The 6,000-nt window shown below is 28.9% G+C and overlaps 1 long non-coding RNA gene across 1 annotated transcript; it reads right to left on the bottom strand.

Moving 5' to 3' along the window:
- Positions 1-601: 601 nt before the first annotated feature.
- On the bottom strand, positions 602-3,176 carry LOC131629166 (uncharacterized). Its single transcript, XR_009291985.1, has 4 exons — positions 2,761-3,176; positions 2,338-2,431; positions 890-1,075; positions 602-797 (listed from the first exon to the last, which is right to left on the bottom strand). It is a non-coding gene; the product is annotated as an uncharacterized LOC131629166 (long non-coding RNA).
- Between the last annotated feature and the right edge of the window lie 2,824 nt (positions 3,177-6,000).

Raw genomic sequence — 6,000 nt, 5'->3', positions numbered from 1 at the left:
AATTAATAAAAAAAAATAATAGTTTAAATCTTAAATGTTTGAATTTGATTAATTTAATGCAGCGTGTGAATGAAAATGAATTTATTTTTACACGGTGATGCATCGTGTGCATATATGATTTACATTGCATAAAATTCAAACAAGAATACAAACAAATTTGCATCATTAATTTAATATTAATAAATAATGTTTAATATAATTTAATATAATTATAATTTTTCATTATGATATGGAAATAAAATGACCGTAGTTGTAACATGAAAAATTAAGAAGATATTTTCAAACGTCATGTCTAAAATATTATAGTATTTTTTAGTTTTTAAATCTGAGCGTTTGGTTTTAAAATAATTAAAGAGTATACAGACAACATTGAAATAAAAAAGGAGAAATTTTGTTCAAGTAAACTTTAATTAAAAGTATATTTTAATGTTTTGAAAAAAACTGTTCTATGGGAACTAAAAGTATGCTTACATTATTGAATCTTTTTTCATATAACTAAAATTTTCTATAAAAAAAAACTTAAATAACTTTTATTATAGAAAAAATATCAATCTAACCACTTTTTAAACTAAAAAAATCGTCACACATAAGGAAATGTATATACACTTTTTAACCACTTTTTGCTTTATTTTTTATTCAAGTATATATTAGTTGCATCTCTAATACATATACGAGCTTTCTCTCATTTTTGCTATATAGGAGGAACTGTATATATACTTGTAGGTGTTCTTCGTTTTTTTTGGTGGTGTTGGACAAATGTCACTATATGCATTCTTCTCGTTGGTATACCCATTTACCTGCAGATGAAAATTCATATATTAAAGTGAAATATTATTAATCAAATACATGAAAATATACTTTAAAAAAAATCCATAGACTATTTACACACATTGGCAGTATCAACATCTTGACAAGTTATAGTATATTTTGAATTGATATACTCCCTTTTGATAGACGGATAACTACATATATTTTTCAGCTTCCAATATATTGAATCGGATATCGCTCCGTGAGCCCAAAAAAATTCAGCCGTGTAGTTATAGTCCGTATCAAAGTCCAAAAGAGGATTTCCAATCTAAAAAATCAATAAATAAGTTCGTAATTGATCAGATATAGTATTCAGATTTATTTATAATCTATTAAAAGAGAGTCACAAAGTTATTCGTTAACACATCATCACAATTTTGTATGTTTTTAATTTTTTGATGTGTCATGCTTGAATCATGCTTCATCAACTCATCTCTTATTCTCTACATGGAGATCCATGTCTTTTATATGTTGCATTGTTTTTAATATTTTTTTATATTATATATTTGCTAGGTCAATTAAATCCGTAAAATTAATCATTCATTTCTCAAATAATTTGCTTTCATTATATTTTCTTTTAAATTACTCATATTTTCATCATGAATATTGCTTGTTCTTTATAATTCATCTTTTGATAATTTCAGACCAGACCACCGTGTAACACATTAGAAAATTAGCATGCTAAGGCTGTTACTAATATATTTAAAATAATTGCTTATAATAAATATATTATAATAATAATAACACATAAAATATTTAAAAAAAAAGTAATTTTTATTATACTCGGAAAGAAAAGGAAAAATATAGTGACATAAAGTTGTAAGTTGTTTACAAATGCAAAGTTAAAAGAAAATTAATAAACAATGATGATGAAAGTTATCGGATACAAAATTGGTGACAATAATAAAAATAATAAAACTTCTTTTTTGAATAAGGCTCAGATATTGATAAAAAAGAGAAGAGATTACAAACTGAACTAAAAGAAAAGGGTTAGTTCAATCAAAATTTATCGAATTTAAATAAAGGTATTTCTAATCATTTTTTACAACAACTCCCCTAATTCCAAGAGAGATGGACTCAAAAAAAAAGAAGGAAGAATTTGTGTTAGAGCACTAAATTGGTCAAAAAAATTCGCACAAGAGTTTCTCTCCTTGGGATAAAACTTACTCCTATTATTATTTTTTTTATCACAAACTTACTCTTATTATTAAAATCTTATACAATGGTATAAAAAGATATTCAAGTTTTGTCGATTACAAAAATTTGACACCCTCCAAGATCAATGTTATCATCTCATATATGGACACGTTTCCTGCTAAATATTTAACGATCCTTGCCTTGATAATAGTATTTATTCTGTTTTGCAGGTAAATCATTTAATTCAATAAATTTTTAGTGAACAATTTTTGATTAAAAAATATAAATTTTTGATTATAAACAGTTTTTAGAGGTTGTTAGATGTTATGAATTTAATCCATAAATAACACAAAAAGTTTAAAAGATTACAAATTTAAATTAAATAAAATTCACCTTAATCCAGCTCTACACAAATGCTTTGATTGTGGGTTTGAAAGACTCATGCTCAGATCAAATGCTCTTGCTCCAAAAGAAAAGCACCCTAGTACTGCAAAATTAAATAACAGTTTTAAAAATTAACAGAAAATTAAAGTCTGAATTTGTAACTTTATCATTTATACAACATTTAATATTATTAATATTCATCAAACGTTAACCAAACTTCTTGCCACTGTAGATCTAAGTTTCAGTCACCGTTCTAATAATATAGATCTAAACCCATCTGATATTGTTTTCTTCTTCTCACGTTGTTTTTATTTTAGAGCTTAAAGTTGATGGATTTACTGAAAAATTTGTTTATCAAATCCATAGAAACCACCGACAAAACCGAAAGCTGAAGAAAATGGCAAAAATAAAATAAATAAAAATAGAGTTTACCTCCGTGAAGACCTTGCATTTGGAGAAGGTTGTGCATTTGGAGCTTGAAACTAGAAAAATATTTGTTTATAAAGGAGTTGGTTTTATACAGAGGAGAGGAAAATTAGATTCATCAAAGAGTGAGAAGGAAAATTTAGAAACAAAGTGTTAATGAAACTTTGACATAATAAACTTGTCGTGATTGCACTAAGTGACGTATTATTTTTATTAAAAGATAAGAGAATCTATTAAATTTAAAGTGAAAGTGAAAGTGCATAAATAAGAGAGATTTGAAATGAAAGTGTTGATGAAAAATGTGTATGAGATTGGTTTTATATAGGGGAGGGAGAGAGAGAGAGAGAGAGAGGGAGAGAGAGAGAGAGAGAGAGAGAGAGAGAGAGAGAGAGAAAGAAATTTGTCACAGGTTAAAAAGAATCCAAGGTCGGTGTACCTCATTTTTTTGCACATGCTTTGAAATTTTTTGAGAGGCAATATGTTACCTTACTCTCACACTCATCTCGTTTTTTATGTGCTCTCTTCGTTTTCTAACAAACTAAGAGTATTTCACAATCCATTTGTTAAATACTGTGTGGAATCTGAAAAAGTTTCTTATCCTTTATTTTGATTAATGATATTTTCACATGTTTGTCTCTTAGGTGGTCCACTTGCTCATGTTAGTTAAACATTTAGACACAAAAAATATGCTTGCCCACTTTAGTGCAAATAATAAAGTTGGGAGAGAGTGAAAAAATGCATTGCAGTTACATTATTGGTTTTACGTGACTACATTTATTTAGAATGGGACATTTATTTATGCTATTATTTTTTAAATACATTATATTTAAAAAGTAAGTTACAGAAATTAAAAAATTGATTATGAGGTAAAATTTGTCAATAATTTATGTAATTTTATACGTCAAAAATAAATAATAACAATTATTATTATTATCTATTACAATTTTAGATGATATAAAATAAAATTTAAAATGTATTAATAAAAAATGATTATATATTAAAATTCTAAGAAAATATAATAATTTTAAAAAATAAAATACCCTATCCGTATTTAAGAATAAAAATACTATTATAAAAAGAACGATTGGTTGTTTTATTTATTATAATTATTTTTCGTTTAACTTAAACTCGTAGTGTAGTGGGGTTGGGATGTGATCACACTACACCTACACTTGCATTATCATATTAAACCAATAACAAACTCGTGCATACACACGAGTTGTAGTCGGACATGGACATTGTTTTTGTTAGAACATGAAATGTTCTGATCATATTTTCTAGTTTTGATGATAACATTTGATATGAATTTTGTATAAGACAATGTGGTACTCTAATAGATTACGTTTTCCATTTCAGGAAAAGTATAAAAGAGTATGCAACATTTCATCCTTCAGATGCGTTGACCCAGATATTCTGGATGGCCACATCAGAACATGATCTTGAAGACATCAAAAGATGGTATTGAAGTTGTTAGAGCATGACTATGAGAAGCAAGCTCTGAATCTCTGAAAGGTATCACACTCAAAAGAACTTCCAAAGACTGAAGCGCTGAAGTTCTGATCTGCACCAAACGCTGGAAACTCTAATGATCAAAACAAAACATAAATTTTGAATCCAAAACAAAGTAAATGATGAAAAGACTAAATATACTAGTCTGTGTGTCTGACAAAAGGAACATTAGAAGCATGTCTACAAAAGGGAAAAGTCAGAGATAACAATTAATGCAAGGCTCGAGGCAGTTGACAAAAGAGTATAAACATTAAATGCAACATGTACGGAACACGCAAAGCATTAAATGCAGAAGTGATTCAACGGTCATATTCTAAGTGCCTAGAAAAGGAACAATTCTGCCAAAAGAGAAGCTTGGATACTAACGCTAAAACGAACAACAATCTTGAACACAACAATCAAACTTCATCTTCAAGCTCACATACTTTTGTATACTTAGTGAGTTTTAGAACTTAAGCTTAAGAGAAATATCACTTGGTGATTACATCTTTTTAGAAGCAACTTTAATCTCTTGTATTTAATTATATATTTGTAAACCAAAATTCCTTGAGTGATAAAGTTGTGATCTGTAGACTCAAGAAGACTTAGAGGTTGATCTAAGTGGAGAACCATTGTAATTAGTTTTTGATTAGTGGATTAAATCCTCAGTGGAGGTAAATCACATGTAAGGGTGGACTGGAGGTAGTTTGAGTTCAAATGAACCAGGATAAAAATAATTGTGTTCATTATTTTTTATTTTCCAAAATTAAACAACACTTATTCAATCCCCCCTTTTCTAAGTGTTTTTCACTCCTTCAATTGGCATCAGAGCGCCTTGGCTCTAGGTGCAAACACTTAACAATGTTAGACAAAAGATTCAGGAGAAAAACACGCAAATGGCAACTCCAGTACCAAGCACTACTGAACAAAACAACAATAGTAACAATGGTAGTAATAGCTTCAATGTTTACAACAGACCACCAGTCTTTGATGGTGAAAATTTTGAGTATTGGAAAGATAGGTTAGAGAGCTACTTTCTATGTCAAGATGGTGACCTATGGGACTTGGTGTTGGATGGTTAAAAACATCCAGAAAGTGGTGGAGTCAAAATCAGTTGACAAGCTATGAGTGATGCACAAAATAAAGATTTCAAAAATCATCATAAAGCAAGAACCATATTGTTAAATGTTATATCAAATGTTGGGTATGAGAAGATAACCAACAGGGAAACAACTCATGATATTTTGAATCCTTAAAAATGACTCATGAAGGGAACGTTCAAGTCAAGGAGACCAAAGCTGTGGCTCTCATCCAGAAGTATGAGGCTTTCAAGATGGAAGATGATGAAAATATTGAAGCAATGTTCTCTAGATTCCAGACTCTGACAGCTGGACTGAGAGTTATGGACAAAGGATACACTAAAGTTGATCATGTCAAGAAGATAATCAGAAGTTTGCCCAGAAGATGGGAACCAATGGTTACAGCCTTCAAGATAGCTAAGAATATGAATGAAGTACCCCTTGAATAACTCATAAGCGCCCTGAGGAGTCATGAAATTGATCTTGACGCAAATGAACCCTAAAGGAAATGTAAATCTATTGCTTTAAAATCTAACAATAAAAATTGTACTAACGCTTTTCAGGCTAAAGAAGAAAGATCTGATGACTCAGAATCTAAAAAAGAAGATGAGTTATCTCTACTTTCTAGAAGAGTAAATCAACTATAGAAAAGTAAACAAAGAAGATTTAAAAGTTTCAA

This window comes from Vicia villosa, unplaced genomic scaffold (assembly GCF_029867415.1).
Source record: "Vicia villosa cultivar HV-30 ecotype Madison, WI unplaced genomic scaffold, Vvil1.0 ctg.000530F_1_1_3, whole genome shotgun sequence".
NCBI lineage: Eukaryota > Viridiplantae > Streptophyta > Magnoliopsida > Fabales > Fabaceae > Vicia > Vicia villosa.
Note: the sequence above shows the minus strand (reverse complement) of the source record. Positions and strands in the feature narration are given on the sequence as shown.